The sequence below is a fragment of the Diabrotica virgifera genome, chromosome 1 (assembly GCF_917563875.1).
Source record: "Diabrotica virgifera virgifera chromosome 1, PGI_DIABVI_V3a".
NCBI lineage: Eukaryota > Metazoa > Arthropoda > Insecta > Coleoptera > Chrysomelidae > Diabrotica > Diabrotica virgifera.
Window position 1 is genome coordinate 205,297,126 of NC_065443.1, and position 18,321 is coordinate 205,315,446.

Sequence of the window (18,321 nt, forward strand, 5' to 3'; positions counted from 1 at the left end):
TATCTTACCATTTATTAGTATTTTTTTCTGTTTTTATTCCATTTTATAGCACACTTCTCTATAATTGCTTGGAAAAACTAACCATGTTACTTATGAAATCCAGGAAAATTGAATGATTAATGTTTTAAATAATGATAAAGTACAGATAATGTAGTATCACAATGTTATCAATAGATAAATAAATAGTATATTTATAGTAATATTCTTAATAAGTTTGATTTTTTAAAGACTTGCAAGCCATGATCCCTTCAAAGCTCATTCTTTTATTGTTTCATTCTAAAGGGTGATTAATTAGTGTGATAAAGCTAAGTAGCTCCGCTATAGTAATAGATAGCAATAAAAGTTAATAACAAAAATTGTAGCCAACTTTGAGGTTCATATTAAAAAATTAGTTAGAATGTTACAGGGTGTTCGATAAGATAGTGACAGACCAAACATATGTTTTTTTAAATGAAACATCCTATATTTTATTTTATATTCAAAATCTTCTTAACTTCTCCATTACAAAAATGTAAAGGTTTGTTATATTATACAGGGTATTTACTAAGTTTTTTTTTTGATGAAGAACTTATACAGTTAATAACGTCAGAAATTAATCGATATGCTTCACAGAAGAATCACCAACAAGAAGTTCGAGAATATGAAGTCAAAGCTTTTCTGGGACCTCTCATATTGAGTGGTTATGTGCACATTCTTAAGCAGGAGAATGTTTTCGCAACGTGACAGAGATGCTAACAATCACTTGTGACAGAAGCTCTTACAAATGTCTAGTTATCAAATGTCTAGTTATTATCAAATATCTAGTTATATTATCAAAAATGTCTAGTTATATTATCAAATGTCTAGTTATACTGCTGAGCTCATCGCAGTTCTTCAAGCTTTGAGGTATATTAATATCCATCACAAGAATAAGTTTATTATATTAACAGATAGCAAAAGTTCAGTATACACAATAATAGTACAAACTAAATTATCAAGCACTTCATCAGTAGTAATTATAAAATTTTTAGAAACAATCCAGTTACAAATACAGGTAAACAAATTTCTTTGGTTTGGATTAAGGCTCATTATGGAATTAACGGAAGTGAAATAGTGGATAGACTTGCCAAGGATGCTACTACAACAGGGGAAACGATAGAAGAACCATTAATGCCAGTCACTGATCTACGACAATGGTTTAAGAAAAAACAAATGGAGCAATGGCAACTGGAATATGATATCTCTCTTAAAGGTATAAGATTTCATGATATCCAACCAAAAATTTATAGAAAACCGTGGTTTAACGATATTACAAATCGGCACTTCATTAAAACCTTAAATAGAGCAAGGAACAAACATGGTTTATATCCAGTCCACAAAAATAAACTAGGGTTGGCCACTTCTCAAAACTGCACTTGCGGGGAGTTGGGTACATTAGAGCATGTGATTTTCGATTGCGCAAACTTCCAGATGCTGAATCAACAATTATATAATAATCTACAAACAGTAGGAGTTACTCTCCCCACCAATTTAAATTCCATTTTATGTACACGAAATAAAAAATTGATATTTTTAAAAAATATATAAAAAAAATTAAAAAAAATACTTATATATAAAAAAAACACAAAAAAGAATAAAAATAACAAAAAAGAAAAAAAAAGAAATGAATATTAAAAACAATAAAAAAAAAACAAAAAACAGCAAAAAAAATCACAAAGAAGGCCTAAACCTCCGAGAGGTTGAATCGGGTTTAGGTCTTAGCGCTGAAAAAAAAAATATTTTAATATCAATTAGTGGTTTGGTATAAGTATTTAGTAATAGTGTTTAATATTAGTATGTATTTTTAATGTAATGTATGTAATATATATGTTTGTAATTATTAAAATATAATGTATATCAGTTAAAATTAGGAAATTGTGTCTATGAAAAAGATAATAAAAAAAATTTTGAGCTGGCCAATTGGTTCAAACCAAGGTCATACATCTAAACACACACACACAAAAGCTCTTACGAGAGAGAAATTTGAATTTATCATGTCAAATTTTTATCTGACAGATAACTGGATTTTAGAACAAAGAGATAAAATTGCAAAAGTTAGGCCTTTGTAAACTTGAACAAGAAATTTATGAAGTACGGACTTTTAACGGCAATGCACTCTGTAGATGAAGCAATGGTTCCGTACTTAGGAAGACATTCATGCAAACAATTTATACATGGTAAACCGATCAGATACGGTTACAAATCATGGGTTGGTACATCACGCCTTGGCTATATTTACTGGTTTGAATCATACCAGGGATCATCATAGAACGAGTTCAGAATTATAACTATTTAGGGACAAACAATAGTGAAACAAACTATTATACCAAAGAAATCAGAATTAGAATAGAAAAGGCTACAAGTGCACCCATATAGCACACAACGTCCGATGGACGTTCATATAACGTACATTTAAAGTCCAAACGTCCATGGACCAAAACTGGACGTACTATGTACGTCCATTATGCGACGTCCATTGGACGTTTGATTTCAACGTACATTGGACATCCATTTGTGGTCCATGGAGAGTTTACACAAAAAGCGACTATTATTATCAGTAATTATATATAGCTTCTTGTTTTAATCAAAGCAATATTATTAGTAGAATACAAGAAGCTTCTAATAAATGTAGTCAAATATTTTTTCATCATCGAATTAAAACACTGAACCACTAAAATTATTTTAATTAAACCTATATAATATTAGATGATGAAAAAACGATGGTAAACTTTTTCAGAATAACGGAGCTACATCGCGCATCGGTAATTATAGAACTTACAATAATTAGACACTACCAATTTAAATCTTAAATGTGCATTTTGTAACTGTTAAATTTCCCGCCAAACTAAATGAGAATCTGCTTGACAACGTTGTCGCTCTTCACGCTATCGGTCGTAAAAGGTAGTATTAGGCAGGTACTTTTAGTTAATTGTTGTGGAATACTGAAGGAGGATTTACTTATGATAATTCACAGAATGGCAAACCCGCTTGCAATATACAACCGTACTGACTCTAAGTTCTAAGAAATAATGTTTGGAAGGAAACAGAACACTCAGAACAGAACAGAAATAAACCTCTTTTAATGCGCATGCTTCATAGGGCGCCATTATCTGAATTTTGTCTTTATTAAGTTATTACATACAATATACAGTAGACTCGCGATTATCAGAGTCTGGATTATCCGAGCCCCTCGGTTAACCGAGGCAAAAGTCATAACTGGTGAGTTACAACTTTCAACTTTGGCACAACATCGCCGCCTCAAAAACAGGAATGAAGCTTACGCAAAAATCAATCAAACACTTTTTAAAACAGTAACAATGATAAGGTAAATGTTTTTATCTTTTATAGACAGTACTGTATTAGTTTTGTCATTAAAATATCCACAGTTATGGTTATTTACGTGTTTTTCTATCAATATACCCAATCTCAGTGTTACCGAGTTTTTCCTTATCCGAGGTAGTCACGGTCCCAGTTACCTCGGATAATCGCGACTCTACTGTAATACATCCTGTGGTATCTTTGTGTTTGCTGTTTATCGTGTAAGTGCAGTCGTGCATTAATGAAGTTCCTATAATAAAGTATACATAATAAAGAGAAATAAAAAAGGTATTTTGTGTAATATTTTAAAGTATAAGTTTAGTATTATAGGAACTATTTCCTATACCTAAAGGCTTTTTGCTATGTATGTATTCAAACAATTATGGACACTGATTGCTTTCTGAAAAGTGCCGTACAAAAATGTCCATAAGACGTACATTGAATGTACATCAGACGTACATTGAATGTACATCAGATGTACATTGAATGTACATAAGATGTACACTGAAAGCTTCAACAACGTACACTGTACGTTTGTAGCGGACGTTCTATGGACGTCCAATTTTGTGAACTCTGGACGTTCGTTGGACGTCTATCGGATGTCCATTGTACCTTAGCGGGACGTCCATTGGACTTTCCAATGTACACAGATGTACCTCCATTGGATGTCCATAAAACGTACTTGTGCTATCTGGGCATTCACTAATATGAAACAAATATTATGCAGTAGAGACCTCAGCATAAATCTTAGAAAGCGAGTACTAAAATGTTATGTATTTTCTGTTCTTCTGTGTGGTGTGGAGACATGGACTCTTAATAAACAATGCCTCAATAGATTGGAAGCATTTGAAATGTGGACATATTGAAGAATGCTGAGAATTTCCTGGACAGACAAAATAACCAATGAAGAAGTACTAAGAAGAATACAGAGCAGCAGGGAGATACTGGATTCCATCAAAATAAGAAAACTTCAATACTTGGGTCATATAACACGTGGTGACAGATATGAACTCTTAAAATTAATTATGCAGGGAGAGATTCAAGGAAGGCGCAGCATAGATAGGAGAAAAATGTCCCGGCTGAGAAATCCCAGAGAATGGTTTGGATGCAGCTCAACTGAACTCTTTCGGGCTGTAGTGTCGAAAGTTAAAATAGCAATGATGATTGCTAACCTTCTTCGCGGAGATGGCACGTAAAGAAGAAGAAAGGATAATCAACTAATATTAGTAAAATTTGTACAGATTATGGAGTCGGAGCAAGCGTTGTATTGGAATATTATGATGTGCTAAGAAAAATAACAGAAAAAAGCTAAAAACTAAGTGCAGTAAAAAAAGCTAAGTGCAGCAAAACTAAGTAAAAAGTGCAATTGCAAGATTAAAAAATTATGAAAAAAGAAAAGAGGGACATATGACTACAGAAAAATTGCTGACCAAAATATAATTCCAGTAAAACGGCATGACAATAATTTAGAAACGCTCTGTTCTAACTCCGCAGGACTTCAACCAATTCATCTTGCAAAGCGGTATTCACAGAAGGAGAAGAAGATCATCCAGGTATGAAACAAAATAGACAATCTTCCTCTGTAATAGTATAAATATTTATCATTTTAGCGTACGTTTAGAGTGGACGAGCAAAGAGGAAAGAGCAAAAAGTGCACGTTCAGAGTGGACGAGCAAGGAGCAAAGAGCAAAAAGTGCACGTTCAGATTGGAGCGAAGAAAGAGTACGAGCAAAGAGCAAAGAAGTGCTAAACCAGAGTGGGAGCTGGTAGTTACGCGAGACTAGAGTTTAGTTCTTTCCCACTGAAAGTTATTTTCTTTTTTTTTTCTAAAACTCCTAATTGAAAACGTGTTACTTCCTAACTCGCGGAAAATGTTAGAGAATTCATCGTAAAGGCAGGTATACATATGCGCTCTGCTCGGTGTGCGAGCCGCTCGCGCGCAGCATGTTCGTCAGATTAGTACGTGTTTTCAAGTGGCGCACAAACGGCACGCACACGGCGCACCACAATCTAACTTCTGTCGGTTTTTCAACAAAAGCTTTGATGGTTCGCAATACATATTTGGACGAGTTTGCGAGTGGTTTGTTGGTTTTGGTGCGCCTGAGTTGAAAATATCAAAAAACACATTCATAAATTAAAAATTTAACTTTGTTTCTGGTGAAGCAACACAGTTGGAAAAAGCAGATATAATATTATAATTGTCACCGGAAAGCGAAAAAGGTAACGCACAACTTGAAAGAACCTATAGATTTCTAGCTTCGTTTCTGGTGAAGCAACGCAGTTGGAACAAGCAGATATATTATAATTGTGTCACCGGAAAGCGAAAAAGGTAACTCACAACTTGGAAAAGCCTATAGTTTTCTAACTTTGCTTCTGGTGAAGCAACTGAGTTGGAACAAGCAGATATATTATAATTGTGTCACCGAGAAGCAAAAAAGGTAACGCACAACTTGAAAGAACCTATAGTTTTCTAACTTAGTTTCTGGTGAAGCAACGGAGTTGGAACAAGCAGATATATTATAATTGTGTCATCGGTAAGCGAAAAAGGTAACGCACAACTTGGAAGAACCTATAGTTTTCAGGGACTACCTGTTTCGCTTTCCGGTGACACACTTATAGTATATCTGCTTGTTCCAACTGCGTTGCTTCACCAGAAACGAAGTTAGAAAACTATAGGCTCTTCCAAGTTGTTAGTTACCTTTTTCGCTTTCCGGTGACACAATTATAATATATCTGCTTGTTCCAACTCCGTTGCTTCACCAGAAACGAAGTTAGATAACTATAGGCTCTTCCAAGCTGTGCGTTACCTTTTTTGCTTTGCGGTGGCACAATTATAATATATCTACTTGTTCCAACTCCGTTGCTTCACCGGAAACGAAGTTAGAAAACTATAGGCTCTTCTAAGTTGTTCATTACCTTTTTCGCTTTCCGGTGACCCAATTATAATATTTCTGCTTGTTCCAACTCCGTTGCTTCACCAGAAACGAAGTTAGAAAACTATAGGCTCTTCCAAGTTGTGCGTTACCTTTTTCGCTTTCCGGTGGCACAATTATAATATATCTGCTTGTCTCAACTCCGTTGCTTCACCAGAAACGAAGTTAGAAAACTATAGGCTCTTCAAAGTTGTTTGTTACCATTTTCGCTTTCCGGTGACACAATTATAATATACCTGCTTGTTCCAACTGCGTTGCTTCACCAGAAACAAAGTTAAATTTTTAATTTATGAATGTTTTTTTTATATTGATAACGATTTCCGAAGTGAAAGTCGAAACGTCAAGTAAACTTGATTTCAAACTCGAATTGTGGCTTATGCCCAAATATAATAGTAAATATTATTTTGTATTTCTCACGCCGCGCCGGTAAGAAGACAACAATGAAATGACCTTTTTTTACATTGGTCCGCATGTATGTTTTTTATTTCAGCTTCGAGATGGATGACGTCATTAGTATGTAAATGCCAAAAAATTATAATTTAAAAATAAAAATCGACCTGTTTCCGGATTTTTTCTTAAAATCGTCGGTTTAGGAAATAATGAATTTATTCCATTTGGTTTTGCCACACTGTAGAACTAATAATAATTATTAAGTTACATAATATTTATTTAATTATAAAATTGCATAAAGTTATAAATTTAAAAACTCATCGTCGTCCTTTGAATAGGGAATCTTTCGATCCCATAACAGGTTTCTTTGAATCATAATACTTGTTTCATAACACTTCAGCTATCAGGTTACCGAGATTCATTTTTCGGAAAAATACCAAAATAGTCCATGTAATGAGACCGATCCCGTCTGGAAAAATTTCTGATTCGGTTTCTTTGTGGATTCCTATACAAGTACAGTTTCATACAATATTTTATCTACGATAAACAAATAAAAAAACTGTAACTCTTCGTCACTGCAATTCATTTCTATTCTACAATTTTTAGAACTTTGACATTTAAAAATTTTAATTTTCTTCAAACCACAAAACTGTCAAAATTTTTGTTGTAATTTATTGCTCATTATGTCATCACCATGACAACGCGAAAGTTAAGGATATTAGACTATATGAAAGTGTGTCAAAAACAGTGCTAAAAAGTAAATCCCATTTAAAATACATTGTTACTTCAAACTCACTTTAAACCCTTCACGCACTGCTATCTATAATGATAGTTTTCACAAACTAAAACCTTATACATAATAATATATGACATAGAGTAGATAAATTGTTTAAACAATTTCTGCCCAAAAATTCCGCCCGGTGCTCTTCAGATTTGTTTAAAGGGGACATTTTTGAATAGGAATTGACAAAGAAACCGAATCAAAAATTTTTTCAGACCTCCGTGTATTACCTCCGTTTCCCAGTAGTAGTTTGATTTCTACGCTTTGCTCTTTGCTCGTCCACTCTGAACGTACGCCATCTCGTACCAAGGGCGGATCCAGGACCGATTTTCGAGAGGGGCCATGAACTTTTTTTGGGGAGGAGTGCTAGGGGGTCTGGGGGTAATTTTTAAAAATTAGGGTTACAATGGCGAGTTAGAAGGCACTTTTCACACACTTTTGAGGGCCATAAAGACATTCAAAACTTAACGTTATTAAAGTAAGTACCTATTCCTACACATTTCTTCGGATTCCAGTGCAGTTCTTTCAATAAGTTTAATATTACTATTTTTTTCCAATGCTTCTCCTGTCAGGCCTTTTTCCCATTTTTCTTGATTTTCACTAATTATAATTAACGTTTTTCTTAAAAATTGTGCATAGTTTGGCAACATTGGGATATCCAGAGGCGGCCCTAGCCCATATAGCGCCCGTGTGCAGTCGATGCCCTGGCGCCCTTTGGTAGACGCGCAGTTAAAATGGAATAGTCGAATAAGTATAATACCTAGTACTAGTACCTACATAGGTCTTAGTGGATATTAGGTACGCTTATAATGTAAACAAAAATCCAGATGCTAATAGTGCAATACTAAATGATGTCGGGAGCCAATAGGTATTTACGGCGTCACCTACTCAAATCTATTAAAAATATTTAATTAAAATAAACTTTTTTATCTATGAGGTACGGTTGAAATTTTGTTGAGGAAAGTTGACAGGTTTGAGTACACGAGTAAATAGTACTTTTAGGAAGGAACAAATTGCTAATATGGATTATTTCATTCATAGGAGATTCTGACCAAGAGAAAGCTACAAAAATAAAAATTAAAGTGATAATTTTTGGTAATAACCCGTCGACAAGCATTACGTCAGATGACCTTCGTTACTATACAAAAATGAACATTCAGTGACATTAATGACAATTATTAATGTTTTACAACTTGTCACAGAGAACACCAAGAAACACATTTAGCAAATATTCAGGTGAAGAATTCAATAAATATTAGTTAAAATGATTTAAAAAGACAGTTTTATTCATGAAATAATCTCAGCAAATTACCCTCGATCTGTAAAATTATTATCGACTTGTTGCCCTCGTGCCACTTTGACATAATTTGACAAATTAAAGTGTCGCTCGGGAAACAAATCGATAATTTTAGAGCTCTCGTGCAATTACTATTGATAATTTTTAGGAGCTCTGACTCCACTGAAAGTCGCAATAATTGTGGTAGTAATAAAAGAAAATATTCCTTCTAAATAATTTTAATCAAAAGAAAAGCCGCTTTACTTTATATTTACATGTTAACTTAAATATAATACTTAATTTATTCCGTCAAAGCTTATTTCGCAAAATTACCCCACGACACTTGTACAAACGCCTTTGAAAATGCCCGGCAAGTCCCAAGCAATTTGACCTATAGGTTCCACAACCGATTTCAGAATCACTGTCGGTATGTTTTCAAACGAAACAAAAGATTGCCGCCCGTCTGTTGTACGGACAGCCTGGCGGGCGGCAATCGATAAATTGCGCTTAATTGCAAACGTAATTTTTCCTTAATCATTTTAAAGCATATTTTATGTTGAAACAAAGTAAAAGACCCGCTCTTTGGAGCTCGGCGCCCCCCAACATCCCGGCGCCCGTGTGCACCGCACACCCTGCACAATAGCTAAAGCCGCCTCTGGGGATATCTAATGTCTACGAATAACACATTAACATTTAAATAAAGAATAAACCAAAGGTAATCCTTAATCAGTAAACCTACCCATTAAAACTTATATAGTTCTAAACCGTTTTAACGATACGACTGTTACTTCTGCATGACAAAAGTGTCTGTGTTTTCATGGAAGAGCAAGCGTTAAAATTGAATATCTAGATATTACCTCAGCAATACAACCGGTTTTCCATGGAGAAGATTTACCAGTTCCAGGACCCCGGCAAATTGGGAGGAAGATTTGGAAATATATGGCGATAAAAGTGAACCCGATTATGTATCAGAAAAGAATGATTCTTATTTTCCCGAAAGCGAAGAAAAAGCACCTTATTGCATCCAATAAGCCGAATTACATGATTTAGCTCGAGACCTTCACTTGTCCAAAGGACATGCTTAACTCTAGGTTCTAGATTACAATCATGGATTTTTTTTAAATGAAACTTACTAGCCAGCACAACTTATAATATTTAGGAACCGTAACCAGGAGCTATCCTAGTTTTTTACTATGCAGGATAAAATAGGTGTTTGTGTTAATCCAAATAGTGTTATGGGAAAATTGGGATATGCACAAAATTGTGTACAAAAGACTTACTATAGTTTTTATTTCTAGTTCTGAACTTATGTGTATGTAGTATATAAGAATTTTTATAATAAACAGCAATATTTGATGCATTCTGTAACTTAAAATCTAACATTTCACCTGACAAGACAATGTACGGTGGACGCCTACGCAGAAAATGCACTGCACCTTAAGAAGAAAATAACTCAAAATATATACGTGGTGGAAAAGTTTAGTGTTTGAATTCGCATTTAGGTCGCTTTAAATTCCCCGGTACAGCCGTTTTAACATTAATCGCAACTTTTTTTATTTGTTGACTACCTAGTGTTATTTTTATGTTCTCATAAGCGTCAATGCACTTGACAGTCTTCACGACTGTTGTTATTGCGTATGTATCTCAAATGTAGAGAAAACTGTTACATCTGGGATACGTCGGTCATTTTGTCAAATATGACAGAGTAATAATTTGCACTTTGAACCTGATTCATTATTTGTTTAATTATTTCTTCACAACGTATTATCAATTGATTTTAAATGGTGCTACTAATGTATGTTGCTCAGGAAGATGCTGTGGATATGTGTTGTTTAAGAGTCTTATCTCCTGATGCGGTTTTAAACCTTAACAATTTCCCTCATTGCTTGCTAGGTCCAGTATCTTCGCCCAGAAGCAGAAGGCCATTATCACGATGGCCTCTTAGAAAGAGCAATATTTTTTCGACCTAAGAACCCTATACTCTACTATTGGTCGTAGTTTTTCTCAATTTTCTTGTATCTCTTTAAGTGCGCGATAAAGGCGAGCGATTTAATGTGACGATAAATTGCTACGACTTATTGATTTTTTAAAGCTGTTTAGACGCTGCGATATATTGTTGCGATTGATTATAAACTGAAACAACTCGATCGTTACAATAAATTGATGCAATCCGATACCAACTCCAATCCAACTCAAATTTCGATAAATCCCTGCGATGTACTGTTTACACACAACGATAAATTGAAACAACTTGATCGATATCGATAAATTGCTGCGATTTATTGCTGTGTCTAAACGCTCCTTTTTGACATCTGCGAGTATAGCTGGTTAATGACTGACTCTGCGGGTTGCGATAATTTTGTAGAGAATCCAGCACAACCTGAACGAACTCCTTGTGGTAATGTGGTATGATGTTTTTTGCCTCCGTCTTTGCCCATGAGTTTGGCGAAAGATGATAAAGGTTTAGTGACAAGGCTTTGGGCTGTCATCCCTTTCTTGTGACTATATTTTTCATTAGAAAAATAAAACGCAATTCTTACAAAACAATCCCTTTTGAATGTCCAAAAGTACCAACCAACTTATTTGTTCGATTCATTTCGTTTTTATTCTGTATATGTAGAATGTGGAAGTTAATACGATTTTACTGGCTGCCAAGATCGTTCTAATAATCGGCACTCTGTAAAATTATCAACATTTTGATTTACAAAACATCCTATGTCATTCTTGAAGCTTCCGTTACTGCTTTTGTTCAATTCTAGTCTAGAAGACATTTTTATTCTATGTTTTGTACATAATATATGAGTGTGAAACTAAAAACATTTGCACTGCAAATATTTAAATTTATATTTTTTAAATTCTCGGAGGGGGCCATGGCCCCCTCCCTGGATCCGCCCTTGCGGAGTTAATCGTAGTGACCAAAATATTAGTCTTTACCGCATTTCTGTTCGCGGCAAAAAATGGTATTTCTCATTGATCAATCAATGCATTGATATGGCTGTTCAAAATGCCTGGCAACTTTATCGTTTGCATGGAGGAAAAATGGTCCAGTTATCATTTAGAAGACGCATTGCAACATCTTTGTTACAACAAAATAAAAAAACCTGCTTACTATTCTCGAGACCGTCCATCAGCCAATGAAAACATTGATATTCGCTACGATCTCGACTAGACCACTTGGTGATTCCACAAGAAAAACCAACTCCGTTTGTGCCACGATAGAGCAAAAACAAGGTGTTCAAAATGCAACGTAGGCTTACATGTTAAGTTAAATGTTTAGTTCCGTACCATACCGAAACTTAATAGTAGTTTATATGCCTGGTGTACCATATCTTAGACAGTATTTTTTTTACTTATTTTTCATAAATATTTTGTTTTAACGATAAATATGTTTTTGATATTTTATATAAGGCGTAAATTTGGAGAAAAATATTAAAAAATATTTTCAAGTAGGCATATATGGGTTATAGTTTTAAGTAGGTATATATGCCTAAGTTTTAGCCATATCTGGGTTAAACGAGTTGTTTAACAACAATTAAATAATAAATATATTGTTTTTTTACTTTATTAGTACAGTGGAACCCCGATAAGTCGGCCCCCGATAACCCGGAAGTCCGGCTAACCCGGACCGATTTTCATCAGATAAACATTTTGATTTTCAATATTTTGTATTTTTCAATTTAATTGTGGCTTATTTCCAATCAAAATAGTTAATTATCAGACAATCCTTTCAACAATAAAAGTGTATGTAATATAATATTTGAGAGATAATGTGTCTAGACTCTCTGTGTCGTGTACTTATGTGTGTAATTTGACCACGAGATTAAAAATTACTCATAGTACACGCCGCAGAAACAACAGCCAGCTGTCTGCAGTATCTATTCCTTTTTATTTCAAACTGTCAGCATTGTTTAGGAAAGACTATTTAAAAAATTCTTTTATAAACAATGGTCTTTAGTATTGTGTGTCTTGTATTGTTTGGGTTTGTTTTTTTTTTAGAATTGTAATGAGTAGGTAATATGTACTGTGCATATTTATAAAAATATTTCATGTTATTTCAATTCTAACGGAGTTTATCTGTAAGTATACCGTATTTTATTAATTTTTACCATATTCTCCGGCTATCTCGGATTTTCGATAACCCGGATCGGTCGTGGTCCCGATTAATCCGAGTTATCGAGGTTCCACTGTACTTTGAGTCTTTAAGAGGATCGGTACGTATTTTCGACTGCAATGCTATTCAAATGGGGATTCATTTTTTTCGAATCCTGAGAAAACTAATAGGTATTTTTAAAAAATTTAAACACAGAATGAAAGATTACGTTATTAGCGAGGGCCGAAAGTTCCTGAGAACTTCTATAATGTTTATTTTAATAAGTTACAGGGGTGAAAAACTAAGAGAAAATGTAGTGTGATTTTTAATTTCAAATATCTCATTCGAAAGAAACTTCTTATATATTCTAAGGAACTTTCGCCCCTCGATTATAATTTAGTCTTTCATTTTGTGTTTAAATTTTTTAAAAATATGTTACAACGCAGTCATTCGAATATAATGTTATGACAAGACTCAAGACAGTGACAAGTAGAGATGTGTCCGACCCGCTATTTTGATATAGCAGTTCATTCTGCTACTGCTTTTTAACGCTTTTACGATGATAATAAAATCAATCAAAGAGTTGTTTATTAAATAGTATTGATAGTGTATTTGAAAAATAATAATTGATTTAAGGCGTACAATTAATAAAAAGTTATTTATTGTTTATATATTATTGATGGAAAATCCAAGTATTTCAAGTTATTAAAGTTCAAATAAAAGTATTATTTTATAAGAGTTTGTTCCGATAACCGTAAATAGGTACGAGTTTATTTATAAAGTAAAGTGCCCATGGTGGCATAAAATGTAGTAAATGCTAATGCTTCAAGTAAGTACTACATTTTTGAAGATTTCACTACACTTAAAAAGCCTTTGCTTTTCTCCGTAGTATTTGCTACTATTTACCAGCCTACATAGAAGAATGTACTACGCTTTTGAAGTATGTGCTTGTTTGGTAGTATTTTGCTTCCGTTTAAGTGAAGTTGGTGGGTGGACGTCTTCGGCGTAGGTATTTATTTGTTACAATATGGCAGCATTTATGAATGTGTGTCATAGAAAAATTTACAAACTAAGAAGAAGATTCTTAATTTTTGGGGTCATTCTTTTATCAAATAAAATTTAATAATTGTGAAGAAGATTAACAAATAACAATTGTTCATTTTCATATAATTGTTCATATCCTCGCGTAACTCTTTTGTCGCTTCGGATCTGAGTCACTCATTTTTACTCATGTACAATTCTAATAATTTGGTACGTAAAAATGTGAATTCACAAATCACAAGCACATGGAAAACTAATTCCATCACGATTGGTGTAATGCAGACACGGCTGGCGTAACGCTTTGTAGTAGATACTTCTGGTCAGTAGTAGTTACTTCTGTTGTGTAGTAATAAATAGTTTACTCCTTTAAACGAGAATAAAATTTAATGCGAAAATTATTGGTTTACCGATAGATTTTATAGATCATATTTTCACTATAAATTTAAAATTAATTTGAAAAATACAAAAGTAATTAATTTGATTTATGTAAAAAAGTACTTACTTCAATTGAGCTAACCGTCTATTTCTTCGCTTTTCAGTAACACATTTCTTATAACAACGTCCCATATTTTAATTTGCGCAAATAAAAAAATAAATAAAGTCTTTATAAATTAATTGAGTAATATTACATTTATACAACGCAGTTCTTCAAATGTTAAAACTTTATCTAAGCTTTCCATGGTAACAGGACATTATTAAAATAACTTTACAACTTTTTTTTTATTTATATACTATATAAATAATGGTAACCACTGAATAGGTACATAATTAGTGAAAAAATAATCCCATCATTTATACAAGTAAAGGTTATCCAATAACATTCAAAAACTGAACGAAACCGAAATAGCCATATCTACCTTTCTAATGACAATGCCACTGTCAACCTAATGTTTACATCTGCAGTTTCCATACCAGTGAGAATTTCACTACACGTAATTTTCCGTGTAAAGACAGAAAAAGTAGGGATAGCCGTAAAATATTTGCGAATTATGTACCCAAAGCCTTAAGAACTCATTGAAATTTTGCTAAAAAGCTCTGAAACACTCCTTGGGTAACAATCATTGTTTAAACATTCAATGTCTGGGATAAACATTTAACATAACTCGTAAACTATCCAAAGATAACGAGCGATCCACAAATATTGGGATCAAAGCTAGCCGTGCAAAAAATTACGTATGTCTTGTTTTAATCTGAATTTATATCATTGGTTTATCAATTAATTTTGATTAACATTATAAGACATAAAAATCAGTCAAAACCTTTAACACAGAACTTTAATCAAAAATAAAAGAATTAACAAAATTATAAGTAACAATAATAAATAAAACCAAACAAGATGCTGTATATATCCACCACCAACATCTCTAGATAACCTAACTTTTCTTGTTAAGTTGACGTACACTGCAAAGTTGACGTAAACTGGAAAGTATATCTGAATTAAGAATAGACATGCACTGTATAGCTATCTCTGTCGTTCAGAGCCACCTATGGTGACAATAATTTTGGATCACACGTTATTATTATACACGGTAGATTAGGCTAGTCATATTATGCCACTCAATAGGGCTTTTCATCGATTGTCATTTGTTTCGAGCTTCTGTCATATGTTGTATAATCTGTGTATAATATTAATATACACGGATTATACGACATTTGACAGAAGCTCGAAACAAATGACTGTGAATGAAAAGCCCTATGCATCGAGGTGTAACGCCGACATAGGATTGAGTGGTCTAGCCATCTTTGTCGCTTGGTTAAAAGAGATAGATAGACCACCGATCGACTGTTTCCATGCTGTTTCCGCGTTACGCTTTTTTGGTGAGTATGCCGTGTCTACCCTTGACATGTCTCTGAAACTAACACACCGATCTTCTTGAAATTTTGCACACTAATAAAATCACATAATGACCCCATGACCAAGGTGAAGAAGTTCCTTACGGCCTATTTAGTAAAAGTTATCACCATTATTAAAGTAAACGTGGTATTTTGCAACAATCTCGGTTAATTATTTATGGATTTTTACTTATAAAAATTAAAATTAATCGTTTTTTCATGATACACAACTACAACTTGTAAAGGTGATATTAAAAATGATATAGCCAAAAAACAATATTTTCTGACTTTATCCTTTGTTTATAAAAAATAGGGTTGATTTACGAGTACCTCTGTATGTATTTTCATTTAATTATATCCCCTTACGATTTAACACCTTCAAATACCTGTATTGATTTTTACCCTGAAATCGCTCATATTTTTTTTCTAGACAGGAGTAATTCTGAACTTGTATAAAATTCTTTTAATTTTCTTCTTCTTTTTTGTAAGCAATTCTGCTTGTACATGGGCGGATTGATACCTCCATGTAAGGTTATCACTCCATCTTTTGTACGGTCGGCCGGTACTTCTTCTACCGATTGGTGAATTATCTCTTGCTATTTTGACCACACGTATCTCCCCCATTCTGGTTATGTGGTTGTTCCATTCTTTTTTTGTATTAAGTGTCGATTCCTTTATACACTGTGCGTTACATTTTCTTCTGATATCTTCACTCCTCTTTCGATCTCTCAGTGTATTTCCTGTAATTCTTCTCAGTACTCTCATCTCTGCCGTTTCCAGTAGTCTTTGTGTTGTGGCTGTATCGGGTCTTGTTTCTGATGCATATTGCATATGTCAATATTGGTCTTACACTGGCTTTATAAATTCTTGACTTCATCTCAGTGTTAATATGTCGGTCTCGCCATATAGTGTTATTAAGACATCCTGCCAGTCTATTTGCTTTTTGTACTTGATTTCTCACTTCTTTGCCCAGGTGTCCGTAACTTGACAATGTAATTCCAAGGTATCTTACTTCCATTAGGTACTTGTTCAATACTGATACCATCAATTTCAATTTTACATCTGATTGTTTCTTTACTGATTACTGTTGTTTTGTTTTTCTGAGATGAAATTGACATATTGAATTCTTTTGCTCTTACGTTAAATCTGTTGACTAATCTTTGCAGACTATCTTCATCTTGGACTATCAATATTGCGTCGTCTGTGTAGCAGAGTATTTTTACTTCTTTGTTTCCCATTCTATATTCTTTTCCTTTGTTGACGTTTTTGATGATTTCATCCCTGATTAAAAGAGCATAGGACTCGAAGAGTCTCCCTGTCTTATTCAGCTGCCTATATCTATAGGTTCTGTAAGTTGTCCATCTATTCTGACTTCCATTTTGTTGTTTTGATAGATGTTTTCAATAGTTTTTATGATATCTAGAGGGACTTCTCTATTATACAGAAGATGGATTATCTACATCTTTGAGTCTTACTCTGTCAAATGCTTTCTTCAAGTCAATCAGACATAGAAATGTTGATCTATTATACTCAAGTGATTTCTCAGTAATTTGCTTTATGACTAATATTGCATCTGTACACGATCTTCCAGTACGAAAACCCTGTTGTTCATCTGCTAAACTTATCCTCTAATTCTAATTCATTAGGTCTTGTAAAATTTTAGTTGTAAGTGTTAGGGTAGTATTTAACAAGTTGATACCTCTGTAGATTTCAGGCTGATTTTTAATTTTGGCCTTTTAGTTTTGTTTGCAAATATTCTAAATTATCCCTTTAAAGGTATTATCACAACGCCGCTAAAGTTCGAGACTACGAAATCCGTTAGGTTAAGCAGTTCTGATTGTTTCCACCTCCTAGCGACGTTAACTGTATTTTTTCCATGTAAATATTTTTGTATAAAAAGGTACAAAACCTTTTCAAATATTTTATTTTTCCATTTTGAATCAAGATGTGAACGACGATTATATGTGTGTTCCAGAACCCTGATGACCGATGCTTTGAACCCTAGTTTGAAGACCCTTTTATCTAATATTAGACCGGTGTTGAGGCCCACCATCAGTAATAATCCGATTAATAGAAATGGATTAACTAAACGATAATGTTTGTGTCCTTTGTAAGTATTTTATTATTCTAACTGGGAAATAAGTCGCAATTTAACTTAAAAAATGATTTTATTGACGTTTCGACTTCCACCTCGGACGTCGTTATCAAAATACAAAATATTACTAAATTAAACAAAAATGTGGTTGCTTAGTAAAAAAAAATTCTTCTAATAATTTAATTTAATCTGACTCATTCATATCGGCAATTCAGACATATATTATACATTTTAAAATAGAAGACTTTAAAATGATATTGCCAATATTTATGAGTTGCATTCCTGGGACGACTTTATTGAAAGATAGTTCATTCGATTACATGAACTCAACTTTAACTCAAGAATATCCGTCAAAAAAAAATCATAGCATGTGATTTGTCTTTAAAAAGGCAACAACATGCAATGGTGACAGTAAAATTCTCGTGTTAGTGATTCCATAGTAAATCACGAGGGAAAACCAGGAAAAAACGCGCTTGATGATATCCCGACATGGTAAGTATTTGGTCTTACATTCAGTTTACTATCAAAATTAACACCAAACTCTGA

General features: G+C 33.6%; 1 protein-coding gene across 1 annotated transcript in view; it reads right to left on the reverse strand.

Moving 5' to 3' along the window:
• The window catches only part of LOC126881845 (ankyrin-3-like), a 44,271-nt gene extending 44,134 nt beyond the window's left edge, over positions 1 to 137 (reverse strand). The window contains exon 1 of the mRNA XM_050646459.1: positions 9 to 137. The gene's annotated coding sequence lies outside the window, so the exon portion shown is untranslated. The remainder of the gene's footprint in view (positions 1 to 8) is intronic.
• Positions 138 to 18,321: the final 18,184 nt, after the last annotated feature.